The 17,734-nt window shown below is 39.8% G+C and overlaps 1 pseudogene; it reads left to right on the top strand.

The window, feature by feature from the left end:
• The first annotated feature begins 231 nt into the window (after window positions 1–231).
• Window positions 232–1,547, top strand: LOC118892718 (annotated as a pseudogene).
• The last annotated feature ends 16,187 nt before the right edge of the window (window positions 1,548–17,734 follow it).

The following is a 17,734-nucleotide window of genomic DNA, read 5'->3' as shown; positions in this document are numbered from 1 at the left end:
ATTTCTTCCTGATCCTTTGAGGAGCCTTTTGTGACTTTCTTGATGTGGTTTAAGGGTCATGAAACTGTTAAGTGTTAGTTCACCGAGGGCTAAGGACCAATGTGCACACTGAAGGCAAGGCAAAGTCAAAAGGAGAAAAATGGGAATTAAAGAAATAAAAAGAGGGATGAAGCATTAGGTTTGCTGCCAGAACACAGATGTCATGAAAACCACTGCTAAATCTAAGCCAAGATGGGAAAGGAATAGACTCCTATCAACATGGTCATCACTGGACACACAGATTCGGGCAAGTCTACCACTGCTGGCCATCTGACCTAGAAATATGGTGGGATTGACAAAAGAACCATCAAAAAATTTGAGAAGGAGTCTGCTGAGATGCGAAAGGGCTCCTTCAAGACGGTCTGGGTCTTAGATAAACTGTAAGCTGAAGGTGAGCTTTGTGTCATCACTGATGCCCCAAGACACAGAGACTTTATCAAAAACATGATTTCAGGCACATCTCCTGCTGACTGGGCTGTCCTGATTGTTGTTCCTGGTGTTGGTGAATTTGAAGCAGGGATCTTCAAGAACGGGCAGACCGTCAGCATGCCCTTCTGGCTTCCACACTGGGTGTGAAACAACGAATTGTTGGTGTTAACAAAATGGATCCCACTGAGCTACTCTGTGGCCAGAAGTGATACAAGGAAATCATAAAGGAAGTCAGCACCTACATTAAGAAAATTGACTCAACCCCGACACAGTAGCATTTGTGCCAATTTCGGGTTGGAATGGTGACGACACGCTGGAGCCAAGTGCTAACATGCCTTGGTTCCAGGGATGGAAAGTCACCTGTGAACATGGCAATGCCAGTGGAACCATGCTGCTTGAGGCTTGGGATCGCATCCTGCCACCAACTCGTCCAACTGACAAGCCCTTGCCACTGCCCCTCCAGGACATCCACAAAATTGGTAGTATTGGCACTGTCCCTGGCGGCCAAGCGGAGACTGGTGTTCTCACCCCTAGCATGGTGGTCATCTTTGCTCCAGGCAACTGAAGTAAAAACTCTGTTGAAACGCACCGTGAAGCTTTGAGTGAAGCTCTTCCTGGGGACGGTGTGAGCTTCAGTGTCAAGAACGTGTCTGTCAAAGATGTTCATCCTGGGCAGTGTGGCTGGTGGGACAGCAAAAATGACGCACCAGTGGAAGCAGCTGGCTTCATGGCTCGGGTGATGATCCTGAACCATCCAGGCCAAATCAGGGCTGGCTACACACCTGCGCTGAATTGTCACACAGCTCACATTGCTTGCAAGTTTGCTGAGCTGAGGGAGAAGATTACTTGTTGTTCTGGGCGCAGATTCTTGCCATCTGGTGATGCAGCTGAGTTGATGTGGTTCCTGACAAGCCCACCTGTGTTGATAGCTTCTCTGCCCATCCGCCTCTGGGCCCTTTTGCTGTCTGTGAGATAAGAGACAATCGGTTGCCACAGGTGTCATCAGAGCAGTGGACGAGAAGGTGGCTGGAGCTGGTACAGTCACCAAGTCTGCCGGGAAGACTCTGAAGACTAAATGAATATTATCCCTAGTACCTGCCAGCCTGCTCTTAATATTGGTAGAAGAACGGTCTCAGAATGGGTGGTCTCAATTGGCCATTTAAGTTTAATAGTAAAAGACTAGTTAGTGATAATAATGCATCGTAAAAGCTTCAGGAGGAAAGGAGAATGTTTTGTGAACTATTTGTTTTTGTGTGTGTGTGAGGTATTCCTTTTAAAAAATCAGTACTTTTTCATGGAAACAGCTTGACCAAAAATCTGTCACAGAATTTTGAAAACCATTAAAAGAAAGTTTAGTGAGAAACAAGAAAGTGGGGAGTGAAGACTAAGATGAAGAGAATGGAAACAGGGAAGAGAGGAATGAGCTGGTGCAGAGGCGGCAGGGATGCCTCCTGACAGATCTACGTTGTTAATAAAAACACCATTTCAAAGTCACGCGCACGTGGAGTACAGGTAAAAAGAAGTTTGATTTCCAAAGCTCCGCCGCTTCATAGATTTCCCACCTCCACTGGAAATCTAACATGGTCACAATTTTGAGGAATTTATCAGGGAGTATGCTAATTCTATTATAATACATGAAATATACACTGTTCCTGCAATGTTACACTTTGGGGTTTTTTTTCCCCTCTCTTCCGTGCTCCCCACCCTACACAAAAATTGAAAATAAAGAAAATCACTGATTGAATGCCTAAATTGAAGTTTTTTCTGTTTTAATTTATTTTTAAAAACCCAATACTGTACTGTAATATACTGGACTAAAGGAGATATAGTTATTTCTAGTTCTGAAAGGAGAATTTGTGAAAATGCCATTTCAGGACTTTAGCTCAGCAACTGAAATGAAATGTGAAAGAGAAAGAAGACATGAAATGTGGACAACTTCATGGTGGTTCTAGGAAGACTAAGAATCACTAGAGATTGAGAGTTTAGATGGAGGAAAGATGGCTTAGGGTCAGGGCACACTAGACTTTCTATTTAGTAAAGCTCCCAAGATATTATCCTGGAGTCACTCTTAAAATTCGATGAAACTAGGTAACTCTCACACAGAGGTCAGCTCAAAATGGGAGGCAGTATTATCTTGACTAAATCCTTTGGGAACTGTGGATACCAGGCAGGAAGGAAGGCCCGTGGGTTTTTGACATGACATAGTGCAGCTGGGCCAGCAGACTTCCAGCTGGCAGGGACATCAGTGTGTTTGGACGAGGCAAAAAAGCTTAAACCAACCAGCACCATGAAACAAATGAAAGAAAGCTACTTGAGCCTCCCTGAAGTCAAAGTTTCATATAAAGTGTTTGGTCCTACAGACTAGTTTCTTTCTTTTCATTGTTTTAACCTAAGGGATGAAGAAAAATAAATCAATGTCAGATTAAAAAAAAAAAAAAACTGCTGGTAGCTCCATACAATATATTAAAAATGAAAATACTCGTTTGCTTGTGGGGAGAAGAGAAAGCCAATAAAATTTAGAGAAGCTTCCTTCTAATAATACACATTGTTTAAAAGGAACTTTAGAGCTATTATTCCTCTTGTGATCTTCCCCCAAAGCTACAGAGGTGAGCAAAGTCAACCCATTTTGCACTGCTTTCTAGCTGTCATGTTTTAAATAGCATCATACACACACCTTCCAAGTTCTGAAAAGCCCATTCAGTGTTTTATATAAAAGCAAGTTACCAGAAATGGGCAGAGAGCACACTCCTAAATATAGCAACATAATTACTGTCATGTAAATTATCTCCTCTCTGCAGCGTCAGAACAATGAGATAAAAGGTTTATCTTGACAAAGTTTGAATAAGTAGATGTGGAATTGATACAGAATCTCCATAACTGCTCCATCCACAGGCAGTGGGAGGGGGAAAAGAGAGCTCCTTTAACTTCACTATCAGCACTCCTTCCTGTTCATTTGCATTTGGGGAGTTTTTCCACAGTGCATTCATTTGCTAGTGAGATAATGTGTCCCTGCATGATCAGATAAGAGAGGGATAGAATTACTCATGATGAAAAGAGGCAGCACAAGGGCAAGAAAGCAAAGCAGCCCTTCCTTTTCTTGCCTAATCTGGATGGATGTGAATTTCAACCATCTCTTTTTTTTTTTTTTTTTCTAGTGGTGATGGTGGGGCTGTTTTCCAAAGCTGGGTTAAGACATTGCAAATTGAGTTCTACACATTCTTTTTTTTTTTTTTTAAGTGCCATTCAAAGAAGGCATGTGATGTCATTGTGTTGACTGGCTCTTCTATTCTGGCTGTTTGTATGTACTTGTCAGTTAATAAATTGAGGGCAATTTAAATCAACTGTCACTCAGTAAGCATCAGCTGTTTTCCAGGTACTATGGAAATAATCAACAACACAAAGGTCTTGTCCTTTAAAAAAGAATTCTAAACAGAAAGAAAACTTTGATTCACAGAAATGTTTAAAATGATTAGAGTAATGCGGTGTTACTAGTAGCAGAGCCATCGGAAGATCAAAGATAGAAATATAGGTTAAATGGAAGGAGTGGAGGTGATGTCTTATCCTGTGCTGTCTTTAGGTAAGTGTAGGGTTTACCCAGAGGGCTCAGTGGACAACAGTTCAATACTCCCTAGGACAAGTCAAAGTTAGGAAGCCAGCAGTGGGCGTTGGAGCTGGGAAGCAGAACAGCGAGTTTGGAGTTCAGGAGTCTCTGGCCTGCAAACTAGACAATTACCCCGGCCCTTGATTTTCTTTATTGCAAGCTTCCAAATGCCTCCAGAATAGGAAAACTGTGTCCTTTTAGGAAAAATGTGAGAAAGCAACAGCATGATGATCAACATTTCAGTGATATAGATAATGTAGAGACCAAGTTCAAACACCCTTACATAATGAAAAGGGTGTAGTAATACACAATGAGAAAAGATGATTTTGCTTTAACATACCTAGGAAGCTTTTTAAAGGTAGCTTGGAAGCATGAAGCACTCAGTTGGCTGACCTGACTGGGTGAGGCTTAGCTTCCTTTCATCTATTGCCTGCTGCCCTTTGGGTCGAGTACTTACTTCCCTGGGATAAAGGAAGGCTCCTGAGTGAGTAAAAACGTGCCAAATTTGAAGTTACACTGCTGTAGGTCACCCAGAAACACCGCAACTGTGAGTTGGCTACTAATCCACTCTTGTTTCGCTATGCCAGCCCATGGTGGTTAAGCTTGTTTGGTATTGAAATCCGCCAGACTGAAGAATGACATCCTGGGCCTTGTCACCCACAGAAAGCAAAAGGAGCTATGAAATAATCAGTATCATAAAGAAAATAGTGTTTCTTTAGTGGAACATTGCTGTCTGCTAAACAGTTGTTACAAAGGAAATGTAGCTCCTATAATGGGGGACATTTTTCCAAGGCTATTTGTCCAAAGGTGAGAGTATCATAGCAATAATCCTAAAAATGAGAGTGGAATTATGAAGGAATCCTTTGCAACTCTGCACCCCCATATTCTAAATGTATTCATTTCCCAAAACTATCAGAACATATCCTAAATTAAGACTAACACGCAAACCAAAGCAGCATTGTACCACCATTTTTCAACCACAAACCCCCATCCCACTGATGGGCTGAACTAGGGCAATGACAGAGGAAATAGAGAAGGGAATGGAGGAAAACTGGCAAAGATGGATTGAATATGGGCAGGAGGGGCAGTGATGGAAAATTTTGTATCAGAGCTAATCCCTAAATTTCTGGATGGAATGATGGTGTTTTTATTGAAGTAGAAACTCTGCAGGAAGATGAGGATTGGCGGAGAAAGACCATCATGGGGAAGAATTAGAAAAGAGAACCTCCTGAAAACAGAGAAATAGGGACAACAGGACAACAGGACTCGGAGGAGATAGTTAGGAACCAACTCAGTGCATAGGTTGAAGGATTAACTTTAGAAAGAGGAAAGAGGGACACTCTTCCTCTAAACAAGGAAACATCTTGCTCTAAGCTAGGAAACTCCTTCCTTTAAGCTAGGGAACTAACATTTATTGATGGCTTTGCATGTACCAACATGAGACTTCGGCACTTCTCATATGTTAGGATGCTGTTAAAAGACAGCAGGCTATTGTATGACAGCCTTTATTCTCCCTGTGTCTACAGGACAAGGACACTGGCTATGATTTAAAAAGATAGAGGTCAGATTAAAAAGGTGGATACATTTGAGGGTATGCATTAGGGAAGGCGAAAGGAAAATGACTAGGGATAAAAAAGGAATGCCAAGTAGTATTGAGAGCTGGATATGCATAGGTCAAGGTGTTAATTTTTTTTAGACAAACTAAGTGCCATGTGGATATAATCCAGGGTCACAAATTGCTTTCTTCATTCTTAAAATGGTTATATTCTTTAAAAGCTAGGCTGAAAAGAACAGAGGAAATCAAAGTCCCTAGCATATGTCTGAGCCAGTGCTTGCAAGTATGGAGGGTTCTTAAATCCATGCCCTTCCCAGGTCAATAGGTTAAACACAAGCCTATGTTACATGGGTTCAGATTCCCTGCAGTGTTCCCAAGGGTTTAATCCTACAGATTAGCAACACTGGGAGACAGGATTCTTGCCTAACTCTGCGAGCTCTCTTCACGGGTGTTTTGTGAATCTCTGAGAGGTATGGTGCAAATGAATAAAAGGAATCTAGTCAAATTTCCTGGAAATGTTCCATATTCTAGCAAAAATAGTTACAGTAAATTCTCTTCTAACACCCAGTTGAGGGGACTTCCCTGGTGGTCCAGTGGTTAAGACTGCACGCTTCCACTGCAGGGGACACGGGTTTGATCCCTGGTTGGGAAACTAAGATCCCTCATGCCGCTCAGCGTGGCCAAAAACAAACCAAACAAAACAACAACAACAACAACATAAAAAGAAACACCCAGTTGAACAAGTAGGCTCATTCAATTTAACAAGCATCTGCTAGGCACCCCTAGGTGTGAAGCACAGTGCTAGGCCCTGAGAGGGGGGCAGATACAATGATGATGATGATGATGATGATGATGATGATGTTGATGGTGATGGTTACTTTATGGGGGAGGGGCTTACTATGCACCAAATACTGTTCTAAGCTCCCTGTGTGCATCCATCTGAGTAAATGCTTATAACAGTCTTAGGAGGGTGGGTCTAATCCCCACAATACAGAATTGGAAACTAAGGCATGTTGGTCACTCTCTGCCTCCCTGAGGCTCAAGGTAGTTAAAGTCAAGCCTTGAGGAAAGACCACCTGTCTTTCTCTTGCTTCTTCCACTCTCACTTTAAAATTATTAGCGGGGAAGTTGAACTCAGAAGTTACCAGGGAAATGAAGTGGACTTTTACATCAAGTCTAGATGTTGAGGAAATCAACCAATTCTTTATTGTCGTATCATATTAAATCATATCATATCAGATGTTCTTGATTGTCATAAAGATATATTTAGAAGTGTGACAAACAGCCTTGAAAAAAATTGTCTTTTGATGGTTGATTGTATTGGTTAATGGATAACTGAAGCCAGCTAGAGTCAGCCATATACACAAGACAATCAATCTTTTTTTTTTTTTTTAAACCTTAAAATGTGACAGAAGTGTGAGTGCTTCTAATGAGAACATGGAAGTGACTGTGTGAAAAAAAGCATTTGAAAGCATTCTAATATGATAATTCATATTTTATTTGAGTCTCTTCTAATTAAAAAAAAAGAAGAAATTATGTCTATTGGGAAATATCCAGAAACATTGTATATTTATGTCCTAAGATAGTTTTAGGAGCTTCTCTATTATCAAGATTTTTAAGAATCATTTTCATATTGGAACCATACCTTCATTAAAACATCCATGGATCATTCCATTTAATTTCTTTTAACCCCACCAAAAACACTTCACCTACCATTTGCAGCCTCAAGAGTATATACAAATTTGTTAAACCATCTTTAGAGAAAAGCTTGTAGATATTTCAAGTGTTTATGCTTAGTTTATTAACATTATTTAAATTGTGACATAACCAGTGTTGCTTTGCTGCCACTACCTTGGAAATGTTTAAACATTATTATAACTTAGCTCCACATTCCAGTTTTATCTCTAAAATTAATGCTTTTAGGGTCAATTTATGCCTGTCAACAAGTAGTGATCAGAGATGTGAGCTGGCTCATAATCCAGAGGTACTAGGTTACAATGTGTTACCATGGAAACTGTGTTTTATTGCGTCTTCTCTTCTTGATTTAAGGCATTTGACAATCACAGCAACTGTTTGCCAGTCTTCCCACATCATAAAAAATTCAAAAACACAAACAACCAATAGGGAAAAAAAAAGAAAAGGAAAGAAGTGGGGGTGGGGATCCTCTACTGTTCTTGGACCTCACCAGAAACATGAAAAAGAAATGACAGCCTTATATTTAACATGGACCTTTTGTGAATAGTTTATCTCTCAGAAAGTGCAGGAGTGTTGGAAAATTCAATCAGTGGTTAGTCACAGAATGGACCTGTCTGCCTGTGGTTCATTTTGTTTATTGCATCATATATCTTTTATGATCACTGGGACTTTAGCCTGAAACAGCATTTTCTTTAACAAGAGCCATGTTTCCGTTAACGTTGTTTATTGCATCTGAAACATTACTCCTTGAAATCATGGTACATTTTCTATCGAGCAAAGGTCTGCAACAGACTCTTGCATGAATGTGTTTATTCAGAATCTAGAGTTTAAAAAAAAAAAAAAGGTCCAGTTCATGTAACATTAATCACTTTGCCAGTGTTCAGCTGAGGTCATTGCCACATTCCTAGCAGTATTAAGGCAAGTCAAGATTAATTACGTACATTAAACCTTAGAAGGGAAGCACGTGAAAGGGATCTCAAATTAGACATTTCTTAAAAGACAGAGAAATGACTGTGGCGAAATGGGCCAACTCTGCGGCAGTTTGACTTTACAGCGTGCTTGCTTTTACTACATGGGGTCAGTACCGTCTCTGTGAATCTGTAGGCATCCTTCCTCCTACCTCTGGAAGTTTATAGGTCAAATTTAAGGTCTTTCTGAGCATTCAGAATGAAGATTCATTCACTAAACAATTTTTTTGTACATGCTACCCACCAGGTACCGGCTAGGAACTGTTCACCCGAAGATGAAACAGACATGGTCCTCCCTTTCCCGCTCCCTCCAAGAACTGCAGGATCCACCCAGGGAGACGGGTACCAGATGTGCACAATCTGAGCAGAGTTTTGTGGGAGTACCGAGGAAGGAATGATTCATTGTGATGGGAAGTCAGAAAAGACTTTACTGACATTAACTTTACCGGGGTAGAAACGTGAGCAAAGCCGTCCAGGCGGAGACCTAGTGAGTGTTCCCAAACTAATTAGTGATTTGATGGGACTGGAGCTGAATTCTTTTGTGCAAGAGCTGAAGGCAGCAGCAGAAGATGAGATTGTACAGTAAGTTAGAGCCAGACGGCAAAATCTCTGAACGTGTACTTTATCCTAAAAGCAATGAGAAGTCTTTGAAGAGTTTTAAGTAGGAAAATTTAAAGAACCAGATTAAGTTAGAAACTGAATACAACTTGGGGTGAGGGCAAGTTGGATGGCAGTTTCATTGGTAAGAAACTAGAATCATTGTCTTCAAAAAGGAGGAGAATTCAGTCATCCATGAAAGTGATAACAGCTTATGTTTGGCCATAGAATGGAGAGAGACATATGTTATGGAACCAGATGTGATAGGAATATTCACCTGAGTTCCTGAAGGGAGCCAAGGATAGATGATGGAGAAAAAAGAATACAAGATGGTGCTAAGGGATCTAGCTGCGTCGAATATGCAGATGGTAATGCCACTAACCAAAGCATCCGAGGTCGTGGGAACATTCAAATGGTGATTTCTATTAGGATGTTGGACATACTACACGGCACTAATGCATGATGTTGGGACTGGATACACTGATTTGGGGACCATTAACTTATACCAGGTTAAGTCGTCAGGGAAGATGAGAATGTTTAAGGGGAGAAGGTAGAAAAAGAAGGAAAGACAGTTTAGGGAAGAGTTTCTGGGGGAGAAAGTATTTCTCAGTTGTGTGATAGTTTTCACGTTGAGAAAAAAAATTAGAGGCTTGAGGAATTTTTATGTTTTTCTCTATATAAATAAATAGTAAACTTGGTACACAGAATAATAATGTCTAAGAGAGAAAATTTAAGAACAAATATTTGATTAAAAATATTTTACCACTGGTTGCATATATATATATAATGCAATCTGTATTTAAGACGCTAGTGGGCTCATATTTGGAAAGAAATGTTTCATATGAGAGGCTTACATTATTTTGAACCATTGCAGCTTTAAATGTTCATAATATGCATATTTAAATATGTTCTTACATTGTATGTGACAGATTTACATACTTCCCATGTCACCATCATACACTTCCATTAAAGATTTATTTATTTTTAAAAATACGTTTTATATTCCCATAAAAAGGAGAAATTAAATCGTAAAAATACACACCAAGTTAGTGTTTATAGTCTAACTACTACTCTCACAAAAAAGCATTAGAGTCGGTGTCTGTCTTGCCCGTGTTGAATAAGGAGAGAAGGCCCAGGTAAGAGCTTAGTTTTTGCTCATGGAGTTTTGTATTTCAAGGACTAAATTTTCCTAACAACATAGATACAGCAAATATGAAATACAAAAATGTTGCCTTCTAATAGAGGAAAGGGTTGAAATCGTATTCATCTATGCTTGGCCTCACCTTTATTAATATTGAAAATTTAAGAATTCGTTATCATCCAGTATCAAGAAATCATTGGAAAAATCAGTACTACATGTAGAATTCAGGAACACCATTTGGGGGAGGTTTATGCCTTCTAACTAGTTTTCTGTTCATTCATATAATCATTCATTCATTTAGTAAGAACTTACTGAGCAGCCATTATGTTCCAGACTCTACTAGTAGATGTAGGATGCTAATATAGTCCTCGCATTCAAGAAATTAATACTCTTGGCAAAAAGGTGAGATAGATTCTCAGATTGCTGTTGTGATTGGCTATGCCGGCTGGGCTCTGTACAACTCCAGAGGGAGCCATCCTTTATAGGCTATAGTGTAGCCCCGGAGTGATCCCAACCCCAGCTTAAGCCAGTGGGCACCTGCATCTCCCTGGTCACAGTGATTAGCTCGGAGATAGGCATGTGACCCAGTCAGAGCCAGTGAGATGTGAAGAGGTGTTTGCTGGAACTTCTAGTAAAAAGAAGTTCCCTTTCTCTTCCTGAGAGCTCCCCAAAGGAGACTATTTTCTGCTGGATGATGTAGTGTGAGATATAAGGAATTGCTTCAGGTGTTTTGCCCCTGGGAGCTATGAGCCTGGAGTTACTGAGTTCCGTCCTGTGGAGCCTAAAGAAGGCAGCGATATGGTGGGCAGGATAGGGGGAGGGAGTACCCGGGTCCTTAGTGACGTCATGGGAGCAGTGGATCAAGCCTCTTAAAAGGCCAGGACTAAGTCAGTTGCATAAGCCCATACGTTCCCTTGTTTTTTGTTGTTTCTTGTTTTTGTTTTCATTTTTGTTTTTTGCATAAACCAGGTTGAGTGGGTTTTCTTGTCACAATTACAAGAATCTTGACATAGTCACCAGTACTGTTACCTCTTGTATAATGTGTAACTTTTATGCCTATTCAGACAATCTAGTGGCCATGGTCTTCCACATGTGTATTCCAGCTTAGGGTAACGTGGATCCCAGCGCAGTCAGTGAGAGGATGGATAAAGTTCAGCCTCTTTGAGAGCTTGACCTCTAAGCTCAGAGGTGGCGCCAACTGCTTTCCAATCCATCGATTCTCATTCAACCTGATATGGAGATGATGACAAAGAGAATGAATATTAAAAAAAAAGAAGTATTGAACATTCAAAGCTAACCTTCCAAGCTGACTTGACACTATCTTCCTAGATTTGGAGGCTTTTTGTTTTTTATATCCTCAGTGACACATAGGAAAGTGCTTAGCATTTATGCAAAGCTTAACAAAGATTTGCTTAAATTTTTTTATGTGTTTTTATTGTGGTAAAATATACATAATTTACCATTTTAATAACCATTTTTAACTGTATCATTTAGTGACATTAAGTACATTCACAGTGTTGTGCAACCATCACCACTATCTATTTTCAGAAAATTTCCATCATCCCCCAAAGAAACTCTGTACCCATTAAACAATAACTCTCCCTCCTCCCTGCAGCCCCTATAACCTCTATTCTACTTTGTTTCTATGAGTTTGACATTTTAGGTAATTTGTATAAGTAGAATCATGCAATATTTGTACTTTTGTGTCTTATTTCACTTAACATGATATTTTCAAGGTTCATCCATGTTGTAGCATCAAGATTTGCTTTCAAATATGTTCCTCTCCCTTTCCCCCAAGAGTGTTTAATTTCTGCTATTCAAAAAATAATATGTAAATATTGGGTTAATCTTTTAAAAAATTAGACCATACTCAGGAACTGACACATATTTTGGACCCAGAAGGAACCAGGCAGTGTACTAAGCATATAACAGACATTACATTATCCAGTGCTCACAATCATAACAGTTGTGTTACTTCCAAAGACCCACAGTCGCAACATCACACGATATTGTAGCCAGGATGTGATCTCAGTTCACTCTGACCCAGAGACCATGCTTTTCCCATTTCTCCAATGTTCCATGGAATTCAAATCAGAGAATGGTCTAACTATAAGCCTATTTCTAGTTTTTTAATATCTTTAACATTTCCAGGATAATAGATTTATCTTTCTAATTAGGTTTTATTTGTGCTGATAGAAAAACTAGTTCACACTAGTGAGGTTTACTGAAATCTTTGGCATGAGGTTACCCTCCAGAAACCTACTGAGGGGTAGATAGTCTCATCCAAGGACTCAAGCCTTCTGTGTCCAACCCAGGGTTCACTACACACCCAGCACACACATACTCAGCTTGCTGTTTGTCTGAACGCCTACTGTTCTTTGCACATGCTAACCCCTCAGTACACTTGCACTGAACACGTGGTATCCTTGGCTTCTCAGAGAGGATCTAGGCTCCATCAGACATTAGTGCTGATGACTCCATGACCATTCTTCAACAAGCTATAGGTCCAGACGAAATTTTAAGGCCAAGATGGAGTTAGCCTCTGCATCTTCTGCCTTATACGGTCCCTTCAAGTTCCCTCTTCTTATTTTAATCCCTATCAAAAATAAACAAATGCACAATTACCTGTGATTCTTTAGGATACACTTATCATGATTACAGAGCTCACCATTCTTCTTGCCCCCCTGTGCTACCATTCCAGCTACCCCAGAGGAACCCTGCCCAGCCATCCGAGAGCAAAAGGACCAGAGCCACTCTTCAGCTCATATATACATGATTGTCTGGAGATGTCTTTAAAAGGATGGAAAAAGGCTTCTGAAAAAAAGGTATTTCATTTTCTAGAGGCTGAAAAAAGTGGGTCAGAGGTTTTTTCCAAATCTAGGGCAAACCTGTTTTTTTGGCTAAGGACTTTATAAGACATTGCTCTATTTAACAAGCAAACCGCATTGCCACGTATCTGGTTCCTCTGAGAGAACTGTCTCCCTAAGTTTGGATCATCGCTAAGTGGGCACTCATGCATTCTTCACTCACGTATAGTTTAACCTTGTCAGTGGCTCTCCTGGGACACTTTGGGGGAATTAGTGTACACACTGGCAAGCGAATAGATAGTGCAGTTAATAGTTGGAATCCCAGCTCCAACACTACTTCCTGTGAGGTTATGAGCAATTCTCTGAGCCTCTCTCTAGCTATCATTTATTTATTGCTGTGTAACAAAGCAGTCCAAAACTTGGTAGGCTAGAAACAATATTACTATTGTGTGGGTCAGCAATTTGGACTTGGTTCCACTGGGCAGTTCTTCTGGTCTCTATGGGATCACCCATTTAGCTAAGTCAGACAGTGGCTCAAATGGGGCTGCCTGGTCTAAGATGGTCTCATTTACATGTTCCTCTGGGGCACCGCCGTTCTCTGCCCCATCACCATTCCAACAGGCTAGCTTAGGCTTGTTCACACAGTGGTCTCAGGGTTGTAAACACAACCCAAAGAAAGCAAATCCATCTGCAACACTTTCAAACCTCTGCTCACGTTTGTCATGTCCCATTGGCCAAAGAAGGTCTCATGGCCAAGCCCAGATTCAAAGAGTGGAGAAATAAACTCTACCTCATTTTGGGAGGAAAGGCAAAGTCACTTTGCAGAAAAGCATGAGTATGGGAATGGGACGAATTATTGTAGCCACCTTGCAAACAAACTCCCTTTTTTCTCTATGAAATGGAGACAGTAATATATGGAATATAACACTACAGCGAAAACTAAACTTATTCCCTCCTCTTTGTTAATTAGATCACTAGGACATAGAAATGGAAAAAGTGTGGGATAAGGTAAATTCAACCCTCATTATGGAGGGTTCTAAACGCTTTATCGAGGTATTGGTTGATATTTATCTCAGCCAGCAATGGAGACTTACTGATACATCATGCACAAGTCGAATGACATGATCTGAATTTGTTTAGGGAATGACCACTGTTTAAAATTATCTGCTTCATTTGTTTGTTTTCTTGTTTATGATCTATTTTCATCTATCCATGAGATTATAAGTACCATGAGACAGAATAAGGATTTTGTCCAGTTTTCTATTCTGTCCCCAGCATGAAGAGCTTTGTCTGGCTCAAGAAATGCTTGCTGTTTAATTAAATGTAGTCCAAGTCACTTCAAAATTCCTCCTATGACATGACTTACAAACTTTTTTCACTGCACTCACCCATATCAAGATGCAGGATGTCCTCTAGTCCTCAATGTCCTCTGGTACTGTAAACAATCCCCCTTGTATATTCAATGACAATTAGAGAAAGGAAGAAGTATCTCTTGATCTGGTTACTTCACTTTTGTTAAGATTGAATTTCTTGGCTCATGTGGAACTTTTAGGTCACTAAAATTCCTAGGGTGTTCTCCTAACAAACTATTAGTCCAAATCCTAGTGTTCTCTCATCCCAAAATGGTCACTAAAAATAATTAAAATATCATGAATACATAAGTGTTGCCCCTGTTCAGTTTTATCTTCACTTTCTGGCTCATCATTCTAATTTGTCAAGATTGTCCTGAAACTACATTATGTCATCAAATACATCTGCTTGCCTTCTCAGTTTTGTACCAAATTCAAATTTGATAAGCACACTTCCTCTGTCTTTAGCAAAGTAGATGGTAAAATGTTAGACAGGGAAGCCCTCATATGGCGACCTGCCACTACTGTACCCTTAGACATCTTCTCTAGGTTTAACCAGCACACACCCACTCAACTCTCCTATCCTCCAGTTTTCATTTCTCTATCCTTTCCGAGCATGTCATTAGCAATTTGGCATATGTCTTGCTGAAATGAAGGTATCAAATGTTTGTAGCATTCGCTTTCATACCAACCTACTTAACCAATCCCATTTTTTAAAATAAAAAGAAATGATTTGGTCATGGCTTGTTTTTACCTTCTCGTTGACTGACCTACATGCAGCCTTACCTGCCACTGGATCCATTTTCTTTACCTTCCTTCTTAAAAAGAGGATGTTTCCAGGGGAAAACATCCCTAACTCACTTGATGTTCCATCCTTCTACTAGGACTTCTCCTATTATCTCCTCATATCTTCTCACAGACTTCAGGCATCCCTTCTCTTCTGTAGTGGCAGTCTTCCTTCTTCATTGGATCATAGCCGTTACCACTGCAGTATTTGTTCTCAAATCTGATTTTGTGCCAGAATCACCCAAAGGGCTTGTTAAAACACAGATTGCTACATCTCACCCCCAGAATTTCTCATTCAACAGGTCTGACATGCGAGCCAATCATTTACATTTCTAACAAGTTCCCAGCTAATGCTGATGCCGCTGGTCTGGGGACCACATTTTGAGAACCACCAACCTGGTATATCCCATCTCATTAAAAACAAAACAAAACTTTTTCCTGATTTTATTAATACCTCCAAAAATGGTGCTCCTGTTCCCTCTTCCCTTTCATAGCCAGACTTCCTCACAACACTGTCTACTCTCACATTCTGCACGTTCTCACCTCCTGTTCAGTCTGATACCACAGAAACATCTTCTAGCAAATTTACCAATTGGTTTTCTTGTTGCCAAATTCAAAGGTCATTTCTCTGACCTACTCTTATTCTCTCTCTTCACCACATTAAGAATGTCTTTCTTAAAATGCTTTTTTCTCTTAGTTTGAAGATACGATGTTCTTTTATGCTTTGCCTCCTAATTCCCTGACTGCCTCTTCTCTTTTGCTGGCTCACCCTATTCTATCCAAATTCTAAATGCTGGAGTGCTTCAGGGCTTGGTTTTAGACCTTCTTCTCTATCTCATTCTCTCCCTAGGAAATACCATGGTAAAACCTTATACCATGGTTTTAAATACCATGACTTCCACATTTATACCTACTAGCCAAGACCTCTCCCCTGAACTTTAGACATATATACAAGTAAAGATCCATCATCCACATTGGGTGTCTCTCGATCATCTCAAAGTTAAATCTTTATTTATCAGCTTAAACCTAGTCCTTTCCCAAGTATCCCTGTGGTGGAAAGAATTATGGCCCTCCCAAAGATGTCCACATACTAATTCCTAGAACCTGAGCGTATGTTACCTTACATGGAAAAAGGAACTCTGCAGATGTAGTTAAGATTAAGGACCTAGAGATGGGAAGACTATCCTGGATTATTTGGATGGACCCAGTATAATTACAAGGGTCCTTAAAAGTGGAAAAAGGAGGCAGAAGAGAGAAGTGACAATGGAAAAGAAAACTAGAGATATGACAGTATGATTATCCATTCTCTCCAACCCTCAACCCCTTAAAACCACCAATTTGCTTTCTGAGTCTGTGCATTTACCTCTTCTGGATATTTCACATAAATGGAGGCATAAATTATGTGACCTTTTATGTCTAGCTTCTTCCACTTAGCATGTTTTCAAGGTTCATCCACATTGTAACATATATCAGTACTTTGTTCTTTATTATAGCTGAATAATATTCCTGTGTGTGAGTGTATGCGTGTGTATTTGTTTACCCATTTATCTGTTGATGAACATTTGGGTTGTTTCCACTTTTTGGCTATTGTGAATAGTGCTGCTATGAACACTTATGCACATTTGTTTTCAATAGGTCACAAATCCCATTTTGGAATTTGGAATGTAGGCAGTGATTTCTAGACCGTAAGCCTTATTTAGTTCTTGCCTGTTTCTGATTTTCTCCATATTTCTCATGCCCCAGGATTTTTCAGAGTCATTGAGAGTAGATTAATGATCATTCCAGTTAATTATCATAGAATTCTTCATCAAGTTGTTTATTCTATGGATTAATACAGCAGGCTTCAAATTTAATAGGGCTAGAGACAGAACTGGGAGTAGGCTGGAAGAGATTAAGGAGAAGAGTGGTAGGTGTAGTTAAACTGATGACTTTTTAAAAACAAGCACATTACAAGATAATCAATTTACTCATCCACTGATAAACTTTATGTTTCCCTCAGAAATGTTAGTAGCTACCAATGCTTTCTGAATTAGGTACTTGGAATCCCTTGGTAGTACCCTTGGTAGTATGTTCGGCACCGTCTCCAGTGTTAAAAAGTTTTAATCTGCAATTAGATATATATTAAGCCATTAAAATATCATTGCATTTTAATGATTTGAATCTATGAAAATGTGTAAATTAGTAATGGCTTATTAAACTTTACAGTTTCGGGTTATCGTACAAAAAAGATCTGTACATATAAAATGTTAGAGAGCAAAACGCCTTTTGTGTATTTTATTACATCATCCTTTAGCAAGGATGACAACAATGGAAATGCTCATGCAATTCCTAATTTTAAAAAATAAATATATTCGCTGTTATGAATAGAAATTATTTCCATGAAAGCCAAGTACGCACAGTTGTTTGGGTCTAAGTGTGTTATCTTGATCCCTGGCACTCAATTTTGTGCTTTGGAAGGCTCTACTCAATTCAAAACATAAATTTGGAAAAGGCATCCTCCCTGGAGCCCTTTGAGAGCCTGTAGTTATGGTGGTTACCTAAATATTATTTCCATAGCTACGTTGGCTTCTAGCCACAGCTGAAATGCGTATCAACAAGCTTGGTGTGAAAATGGGCAGGAGGGGAAAAAAAGAGGAGACAGAGGACACTAATTTTCCTTCTTCAGAGCAGGAGGTATAATGTCTTTATAAAGTAATAATTAAAAGAAAAACAATTACTGGAGCCTTATCTGGACCATGCAGCTGTACTTCCTCCTTTTGCATTAGCA

The sequence above is a fragment of the Balaenoptera musculus genome, chromosome 3, assembly GCF_009873245.2.
Source record: "Balaenoptera musculus isolate JJ_BM4_2016_0621 chromosome 3, mBalMus1.pri.v3, whole genome shotgun sequence".
NCBI lineage: Eukaryota > Metazoa > Chordata > Mammalia > Artiodactyla > Balaenopteridae > Balaenoptera > Balaenoptera musculus.
The sequence above is the reverse complement of the archived record's forward strand: the minus strand, read 5'-3'. Positions and strand labels throughout refer to the sequence as shown.